Here is a 10,471-nt window from a genome sequence, read left to right as displayed (position 1 = left end):
CCATGTGGTTGATTTGAATTCCTTCAAGTTCTGGTTCTTACCTATGTTGCCTTCCTCATCTGTCATTCTCCCTGTGGTGCTCTGTGCTCCTACCAAATAGAACTACCTGCTCTTCCAGTGCTGGTCCCTTTACCCAGGGATGAGGTTCAAAAAAGTTAAAGAATGGGAAGCAGACAATCAGAACAAACCTCATAACCACTCGAAACTACTGCGCTAGGGCTTTCTGCTGAATATCAGCCCTGGCACTGTTTCTAGAACCTTGACCTTGATTCTTTTCCTGGGGAGCTTATGCAGATCATTTACATAGTTCACAGAGGACTAGCATTTGAGTAGGGGCGGAAGGACAGTGTCATTTAGAAACGTTTATGGGCTTGAAGATACTATGATAGCATTTCCAGTACCTATAGAGAGACTGTGGTATTTGCACAGTACACACTATTTGCAGAACCTGCAATGACCTTTTAAATTTTTTAAGATGTGCTAAAAAAAAAAAAATGAAACAAAACAACACTGCTTTGTTGCTGGTTGCTTTGTAAATGGTTTTGCTTGCTTATGTTTCTTAGAATTTATTTATTTATTTATTTATTTATTTTTAGATTTTTTTCTTTATCTGACAGAGATCACAAGTAGGCAGAGAGGCAGGCAGAGAGAGAGGAGGAAGCAGGCTACCCGCAGAGCAGAAAGCCCGATGTGGGGCTCGATCCCAGGACCCTGGGATCATGACCTGAGCCAAAGGCAGAGGCTTAACCCACTGAGCCACCCAGGTGCCCCTGTTTCTTAGAATTTAATCAGCAAGAGACATCTACCTCTCACACAGGCCTACCAGCAGATGAACTTTTTGACCAGACTCAATCTTTTTATTTCCAAACGGAGTAGGAATCATTATGTTTTGAACTAGCCTAAAAGTACAGGGAAAAGTTCCAGTACCTTCTCTACCAAGAAAGGGTATAATACATGTTTTTCCTCAGTACAAATCATGGTTGTGTGAATTAGTCATCATTAATCATATTTCCTGCATCAGCATCATTAAGAAAATGTTACTAAGTGCTAGTACAAAACACTAAGCTAGCATTGAAGGAAATGTAAAGAAAAACCAACACAGTCCGTGCTTTCCATGAGCAGAGAGCCTGCTGTGGAAATAAGACATGAAAAGCTGAAATAAGAATTTCACTGAAATCACTACATTATGTATCGCTGTCAAATAATAAATGCTGAGGCAGGTAAGGGGAAGGAGTGACAATGTCTTTCTTTCATTTAGGTAAGGCTTTCTGGAGGTGTTGGGTCTTGACCTGAGCATGGAAAGGCGGGTAGAGTTTCACCATCATCCCAGCAAGAGAACTAGTATATGCTATGGACATAGATAACACAGGGCAGGGTAGAGCCCGGCCTTGACCTTGAGGTGAAGCTAGAAAAATAACTGTAGTCAGACTGCAAGGAGTGCACCCAAAGAAGCATTTGGGCTTTAGATCAGGGGTAGATCCCTTAAGTTTTTGTTAGGCAGGGGCTTGATGTAATCAAAGCAGCATTTTAAATATTAATCAGGCAATAGTAGCTAGGAAACAGTGTGTGGGGGAGAAATGTGGTATAATGGAAAAAACAGGACTCAGGGGTCACATACTGGTTTTGAGTCTGGCTCTGCCACTTTTGAGCTGGGTAACCTTGAACTTGCTTAACCTCCAAGTCTCCATTTAGTGATTAAAAAAAAGAGATAATAATACCTCATTCTAAGGGTTATTATGGGAATTAATGTTTCACATGTATGTCTGTTGTCTCATTTACTCTTTATATCACCATTTTATTTTGTTCTGGTAAAATATACATAACAGAAATTGATCATTTTAGCTCTTTTTAAGATTCAGTGGTGTTAAGAACATTCATACTATTGAGCAATCACTGCCACCATCCATCTCAAGAACTGTTTTCATCTTCCCAAGGTGAAAGTCCATACCCATTAAAAAGTAACTCCCTATTCCCAGCCCCCAGGCCTTTGCTTTCCACTCTCTGTCTTTATGTATTCAACTATTTTAGGTACTTCGTAAAAGTAGACTCACATAGCATTTTTCCCTTTGTGCAGGCTTATTTCTCCTGGTATAATGTCTTCAAAGTTCATCAATGTTGTGGCATGGGTCAGAATTCCCTTCACTTTCAAGGCTGGATAATATTCTTTTGAATGTCTTCTATCACTATTTCATCCTGAGAAAACTGGACTTAAGTTAATCTGCCCAAAATAACATGCCTAATAAGAGGAAGAGGTAGGGTTTAGACTGAAGCCACCTGGTTCCATAGTACATCCCCATCTCCCCTGTACATTCTGCCTCATGTATGTTAAGGTCCTCCTGCTACTGGTACAGGGTTGCTTGTGCAGGAAGACATTCTATTGTTCTTGATTATTTAGCACCACTTCCTCAACTCATCCTGGTAACATAATTCGTCTTTTCCTTAAGGAACTCTTTCTGTGATTCCAGCACTTCTCCCCTAAAAGAGCCACAAGAGTAAGCATGTTACCCAAGCCAGGACAATTGGAGTCTTGCCCCTTCCCCCAAAGGGACTGATTCAGGAGTAGTCTTATGGGTGGAGACAGAGTTCTCTCTGGTGCTCTAAGGAGATCGTGAGCCGGGGGTCATAGCTGCCCATTTTAACCTAAGCAGGAAGATGGCAAGAGAGGTGGAGTTCTGAGTAATCATCTGACCCCTAGATTAGACACATTTAAAGCCAACTGCCCCAATCAAATTCCCAGATACATGATCCAATACATTCCTAGTTTTAAGCTAACTGGAGTTGAATTTCTATAACTTGCAAGAGAAAGAAACTTGACTAGTACACTGGATTGAATGGTCCTCAGTAGAACGGGAAGGTTGAAACTAACAAGAAGTATTATAAAGCTGCGTGGTATGAGGAAAAGGGAAAAGTCAAGAGTCCTTCTGAGGTTTGGATACCTGGTAACCAAGAAAACCCTTCTGTTACTGAAAAAGTGGAAGAAGTTGCCAGGCCGGGTATGAAAGAGAAAGTTGCTGGTACTCCCAGGAACCCCGAGTGCTAGCTAGCTTCCAGAGGTAAATGCACAACATTACTTATATCTGTTAACCACTTTGTCCTCCTTCCAGAATCTCAGACTTATGAAATGTCCAAGGTCTGACCAGGATAGAGCTTTTGGACTCTGCCTTTTATCTTCCACCTCCACTTTGTAATCTAGTATGAATTCTCCTTTCAAATATAATCCATTCTGTGATTGGCTCATTCATCCACGGAACACATACTTGCTGAGTGCCTACTCTATGTCAACTACTGTGCTAGGTGCTGAGGACAGAGTGATGAGAAAAGAGATCTGGCTCCATGTCTTTAAGGAATCTATAGTCTAGTGGAGAAGACAGACAAGCATGGCCTGTCACACAAATGAATATAATTGGAGTTGTCTTACGAACTATGAAGAAAACAGAGTTTCATAAGAAGTTTATTAGGGACCCCTAATTTAGATAGAGAAGGGTGAGGGCATTAAGGGATGGCTTCTCTGGGGAGTAACGTTAAAGCTAAGGCCAGGCCAGGAGGAGAGGTCAACACCAAAAAAAATTAGTCTCAGCCACCCGGAAGAAACAAGTGAGGAGTTAGTCTCAGCCACCCCGAAGAAGCAAGTGATTCAGGCATTAGGAATGTGAGGCAGGGAGGTTTGAAAATGGTTGCTTTGAAGTGGAGCTCCTTCCCGGGGCCCTAGGTGCAAAGACTGGAGAATACATTAAGTATTGTATGACCCACTGCTTGTTGCCCGGTCACTGCTCAATGCCTGCTCATTCATTCATTCCTTTATTTACTCATCTATGAAATATTTATGGAGGACCCGCAGGTGGGGAGCATTGTGCTAAACGCTGAGCATTCAGGAGAAGGAAGATCTCTAGCCTCGTGCCCAGCTGAAGGGCAGAAGCACAGGTGGGTCCTGCCTCATAGGGCTCCAAGAGACACCCAGAGTGTTCCCTCGGGAACCCATTAGACACAGGCATATGTGTATATTTGCTAAGCCTTCTTTCTCCAGGCACTCAACCTTCCCAGACCCATATACTTTTGTTTTCTCAGAGATTTAAATCTAGTCCTTCCAGCAGAAGCCGAGCCTTACCTACACGAAGCTAAGAAAGAGATCACATGGGGCCAACATGGCAGCCTGACACAGAGCCCAGCAGAGCTGCCCAGGCCCGCCAGATAAACATAAGGAAAGGTCATCCAAACACAGGAAGACAGCCGTCCCCTTGCCTTTTCCTTTACCTCCTCCTCTTCCTCCCTCTGGCTCCCTTATCCCCAGAGGGTGGACCCAGCCTTTCCCAAAGTTTATTCTGAGAGCTCCAGGCTCCCACAGTGGAACGTGCTGTGGACATGGGAATACAGCAGCCTGGCCAACGGGGAAAACCAAAAATATAAACGGAGAGATTTAAGAGATTCTGCCCCCCTCCCAAAGTTGTAGCCAAAATATCTGCTTTTACTGTTATTGCTAACATTACTGCTTTTACCGTCTCTGATTTAAGTCAGCCCATCCTGGAAGGAGACCTTCTGAAGTTTATTGCATTTGTCAGTAAACACTTTGCACAGAAAAAATTAATCTTTCTTAGGACCTCAATGCCCCTGACTTGATCCACTAAATAAATGTAAAAAAATGTTAGGAAATGAAATCCAGAAAATCTTACATCTCCAATACTGGCAGTGAGTTTAACAAGAATTAAAAAAACAAAAAACAAAAAAAACACAAAACAAAACTCCAGGGGAGGGGAAAAAATTATCCTTGTCTTTAAATCCACTATTGGAATTTTGTAAATAGCTAAAAGCCCTGAGCCCATAAATAGGAAGTCATTTTCTCTTTTACTGACATATTCCGAACAAAACAGTGGTGAGAGCATAGGCTTTGGTTTCTATTCTCCACTTAGGAGAAAACAAGTTAATACTACAGGATTGTGTACTTCAATGATTATAAATCAGCATTTGTGATGAAATGTTCAGGACTCATTTCAAAACAGACACAGTGTTTGAAAGCAAAGCATAATGGTGACCTTTCTCATTAGCTGTTGCTCAAACAAAGATATGTTCCAGCAATATCCGATGCTTCCTTCCTGCCAGGGCCTCCACCCAGTGCAATTTAAAACACTTGTGTTACATCCAAACCAGAACCGGGGATGTGGCAGAGCAGAGTTTCAGCAGCAGTGTTTATTATGACTTTCCAAGGTTTTTTAATGTTTTGTTTTCATAAACGTATTGTCACGAGTTGGGTTTGCAAGACTGAAGATGTGAGACCCTACAAATGAATTCATTATATGCGTATCTACTCTTCTATGCCTCCATCTACTTTTGTGGCAAATAGTATTACAAGTTCTTGACTCTGAGAACGCTTATTTTGTTGCTCTTTAGTAAATGTTTTTATTAACACATTGTAGGCCAAAACCCAAAAACAATCCTTAAGAGCTATGCTGAACTTGTTTTATGTAAAGCCAATGAATGCAAATAAACACAAGGTTGAGGAGAGAATGTGAGAAAGAAACAGAAAGAGAATGAGAGACTGCTTTAGTACACATCATCCTCATTTTCATCGTGACTGGTGTTCCCAAATCAGGCGTTATAAGTGGAAAATGATCAAAGTTAAGGTGATTTGTCTAAGGAGTAACAAATAAGGAAGTCTTTTTTCTTTTTTCTGGTCAAAGATCCATGCTCAATCTTTGTAGAAATGACCATAAACTCTTAGTCCCAACTGTAAATAACTTACCATTTATGTTTTCTACAGTGGACATAGTTTTATACTAGAAAGAAAATCCATGTTATTTTAAAAGTGATTTTACTTCTTCATACTTGGGCAGTGTGAAGAAAGTATATGTATATGAGTTAAAAGAACTCCTAATAAATCCTCTAATAAATACTAATAAATCCCCATGAAAGCGCAGGTAGCTGGGTGACTCTGACTCGGTTTAACCAGTCAGGGACTATCACTGGACTGAGAATGGTATCTGTCATTCTTTAACAATTTTGCAAAGAATGGGAGAGCTCCTATATCCCCAAAGAAAATCTGGGTCCTACAAAGGAAAAGGCAAGGGGGAGTGGATACTGAAGAGGCAACCAGGGACCGTCAAGTTCAGTATTCCGTGGAAGTTGTCATGAAGTCTAAATAGTACTGTGGGTACAAGAGTGTTTATAAAGTGCCCAGGGCACTCACGGGATGGGCTGAGATGCAAGCAAGGTAATTCTCAGTCCTTTCAGAAAAATTGGTGTATAAACACTGGAAGGGCTGTTTCCTAAAGGATCATGAGATGACAGGAGGCAAGCTTAAAGCTGCTGGTAGCCATCTTTCCATATGGAGCCTGTGTCGAATGTCTGTTGCAAGAGAGAATAAGGAATAGAAACCTGTAAGAAAACTCAGAATTGAAAAAAGAGAGTCCTAGTAGTATCCCCTAATCCCATGAATTAGGTATGTTTAGAGCCCTCTCTGCCTTTGTACCCCTCAGTTAAATGATCGATAAATTCCTTTTTATTTTAAGCTACATTGAGTTTAGTTTCTGCTACTTATAACTGAAGAGGTGCAGACTGACACAAACTTCACCGAGTTCAAGCATCACACTCTTTTTTGTACAACTTGTCACCTTTCCTGCAAGTTCGTTCAAGGACGCCATTTCAGGGCACCCAGTCTTCTACCAACTCCTCCACTCTCTCCATATGCCTTAGTCCCCTCCTGCATTCGCTTTCCTTCCTTTGTAACTTAGATTTATGGTTCACTATTTCAAAAACTCCCTGGCCTCCATCTGGCAAAAATTCAATCCATGGAGTCTAACTATCTGTTTTCTCCATGCCTGAATATGAGCAATTAAATATCAGTAGAGAAAAAAATCACACAAAGGAAAGGTTGATTTCACCCCAATTTCATGACTAGATGTCATATGGATTCCAGGATGGTCAGCAATTCTCTGGTTGGTTTTCTCTTATGTTCTCTAATGGTATCATCTCTTCCCCACTCAATTTCAATTGACAGCCTTTGCGTCACAGGCAAAATGGAACCCATCCTCTATTAATTCTCTTCACATAATAAAAAGAGTTATCTTTCCTATTTTAAGCCCCACTCATCTATCTGAGACTTGGATCTCATCCCCACCCATCTTGCCAAAAATCTGCACTATCAATTGGCCTTTCCCTAGCCTGTATCTCTAACCTTGCTAGGCAAGATATCTCTGTTTGCCTCTCCAGAGTCCCTTCTTTTCCTTCTCTACCCTGTCTTTGCTGGGGGGGTGAAGTCTGTATGAACTCTATCAGCAGGTGATTTTGCCTTTTGTCCTCTTGAGGAGTGAGGGCTGGCCAATGGAAAGTCCCAGCAGGAGATCTGAGGGTGGGAGGAACCTGAGATAGGAGCATGTATTTTTCCGACATCTTCACCTCAAAGTCTTCTTGGGTTGGCTGTTTCTTTTGAGCAAAGTTATTGTCCTCTCAAGTTAGCTGTCTCCTTCTGGGTTCTGGTAATTTCTCCCTTCTCTCATCCCTTTAAATAAATCTTAGGCCATTGTTCTGCTGCTTCTTTCCCAAGGATACCTTACAATCCCTTGCAGGTTCCCTATATTGTAACTACACCATTGTACATAGTCTCTTCCTAAAATGATCCCAAAGTATTTTATCTATTTCCTGCTGACTGACACAAGCTAAATCTCACACTCTCCCTCTCTAATGAATTTTCATCAATATATAAACATGCTCAAGCAGCCTAGCCTCACAGATCTTTCATCTTTACCTCTTATCTACTTTTTCTATCTTACACTCTTGATCACATCCCAGATCTCGTCATCAACTGGAATTGCTCCATCTCTGAAATCTTAAACTCCAGTATCTGAGCATCATCTCCTAACCTTACCAATGTGTATTTCATAATTGCATCAAAAGCACTAAAGCCCTTGACTCCTACACCCCACCACCAATCTCAGTCTCCTCTTGTCCTTGTTCCCTTCTCCAGACAGTTTGAAAACAAGGATACATTTTTCTTTCAATCTCTTTTTTGCTTAATACTCTCAATTGCATGTCTTCTTGCTCTTCTACATACCAACCTGGAGTAATTCCAATCCTGGGTCAATCCAACTATGTATCCTCAAAATTCATATGTTGAAGCCGTAATCTCCACTGTCAATCTATGAGAAAATAAATGACTGTTTAAGTCACTGAGTCTATGCTAGTTTGTTATGGTAGCCCAAGCAGTTAAGACAGTGTGCCACTTGCTGTTTCTCAAAACAAGTCATGCTCTTTCAGACGATCTTGTTTTTGTGAACTGCCTGGCCTTTTCACTGGGATTTGAATTAACTTCTTCTCTTCACCAGTACACCCCCTTCCCTTCTTCATCTTGCAAAAACTCACTCATCTGTTAAGAATCAACTCAAGGATCACTTCCTCCAGAAAGTCTTCTTTAGTTCTTCCAGGCCAATTTCATACTCTTCCTCTGTACCACAGTTTCTTGAACTTGACTTTATTACAGCTGTTATTATAATTCCCTGTTAATGAATCAGTCTCTCTTACTGCTTTGTGAGATCTTTGGGATCAGTGGCTGGTATTCATTTTAATCTGTATCTGCAGCAGCAAACATAACACCCAACTCATTGTTTGACACTCAACATATATTTGTAGAATGAATGACTGAAATTCATGGCTGCCTGGTTCCATTCTCGGTCTGCACTCAACAACATACTCTCTCCAACCCTCTATGCATTATCTTGTGACACAGGCGGTTATGAATGTGTGACTCTCATGAGATTATGAAAAGCTAGAAGACAATTATTTTTACCTTTTATGCTATTATAACCCATAGTATCTCATTCTGTACTTGTACATGTTAGACAGACAATACATTTTTGTTTAAAAAGTGAGTATATTTGACAAAAAACAAAGCTAACACACTCTAAGCCTTACTCATAAATGTTCAGCGCAGAAAAGTAGTGTTTGTACTCCTAATGGTTCTTATGTGGATCAGGTCACATCTGAAATTTTGCATTTGATTCTGGGCAACAGCTATGTATTCCTTCCTTCAGCACATGTTTATAGAGTGCCTACTTTGTGCCAAGCACCTGAGCTTGGAAATTAAACAGACTTAGGTTTGAATCCTAATTCTGTCATTTATTATGTAAAATGGTCAGGATAGGCTAGGTTTTGGTGCAGAAACAATCAACCCCAAAATATCAGTAGCTTATCACATCCCAGGTTTGTTTTTCATTCATGCTGCATGTCCCCCACTGACTGACTATGGCTCTACTCCAGATGGTCTTCACTCCAGGACCTGCCGGCCTCCATTCGGGGCTCCATGGAACAAGAGAAGTATGGTGAATCAGGCATTGGCTCTTAAAGCTTTTGTCAGAAGTGATATAAGTCATTTCTGCTCACATTTTATTGGTCGAAGCTTCATATGACCACATGTGGATTCATACACAGAAGACCAAAGAGGGGTGAACAGTAATATGATCTACCATAGGATCTGTCCTAACCTGTTCAAGTCTCTGTTTTGTCATTTGTAAAATCATCATCATCATCATTATCATCTCTGCATTGAAGATAGAGGTGAGAGTATAAAATGTTTGATACATTGAAGTCTGTAAGGAAATGCTAGCTATGTTGCTTTAAAAGTTTAAAGGGGCACCTGGGTGGCTCAGTCAGTTAAAGATCTGGCTTCAGCTTGGGTCATGATCTCAGGGTCCTGGGACTGAGCTCCTCCTTGGACTTCCTCCTCAGTGGGAAGCCTGCTTCCTCCTTTCCCTCTGCTGCTCCCCCTACTTGTTCCCTCTTGTTCTCTCCCTGTCAAATAAATAAAATCTTCAAAAAAAAAAGTTTACAAACCCTGATACTCAGCTTAAGAAATTACTGTAAGTGAAGCTCTTCAAGTACTTCAGAATAAAGTAAATTAATTTGCTCTTCTTTTAATTTTTTTTTTTAAAGACTCTGCTTAAAGTATCTGAACTATGTTTCCAGCCCTGGCTTGATGTTTTTTCCATCAAATGATTCTTGCCAGAATCAAGATGATCTGTGGAGAAATATATTGGATAAAAATTCTGTGATTTATTATTCATTTTTTCAGGTTCAAAGTCTGTTTTCCAAACAGGATCATAAGCAACTGAGATGGGGCCATGTCTCATACCTTTTATATCACTAGAAACTAGCAGAATTCCCCATCCAGGGCATTTCTTTCTGCTGATAAAAATGTTTGCAAATGAAATTAGAACTTTATATTATCATTTCCAGTATCTACTGATTTAAATTTACAGTTACATTTTGAGATATTTATTTTTTTTATTTTTTATTAACATATAATGTATTATTAGCCCCAGGGGTACAGGTCCATGAATCACCAGGTTTACATACTTCATAGCACTCACCATAGCACATACCCTCCCCAATGTCCATAAACCAACCACCCGAGATATTTATTTTTTTAAAGCTTTTATTTATTTATTTGACAGAGATCACAAGTAGGCAGAGAGGCAGGCAGAGAGAG

At 40.5% G+C, this 10,471-nt stretch overlaps 1 long non-coding RNA gene across 1 annotated transcript in view; it reads right to left on the bottom strand.

Moving 5' to 3' along the window:
• Positions 1-781: 781 nt before the first annotated feature.
• The window catches only part of LOC123387365, a 50,202-nt gene continuing 40,512 nt past the window's right edge, over positions 782-10,471 (bottom strand). The window contains exons 4-5 of the long non-coding RNA XR_006601823.1: positions 8,046-8,126; positions 782-6,336 (exon numbers count right to left, since the gene is read on the bottom strand). This is a non-coding gene — a long non-coding RNA (uncharacterized LOC123387365). The remainder of the gene's footprint in view (positions 6,337-8,045; positions 8,127-10,471) is intronic.

The sequence above is a fragment of the Mustela putorius genome, unplaced genomic scaffold (assembly GCF_011764305.1).
Source record: "Mustela putorius furo isolate JIRA1106 unplaced genomic scaffold, ASM1176430v1.1 tig00003853_pilon_pilon_pilon, whole genome shotgun sequence".
NCBI classification, from domain to species: domain Eukaryota; kingdom Metazoa; phylum Chordata; class Mammalia; order Carnivora; family Mustelidae; genus Mustela; species Mustela putorius.
Note: the sequence above shows the minus strand (reverse complement) of the source record. Positions and strands in the feature narration are given on the sequence as shown.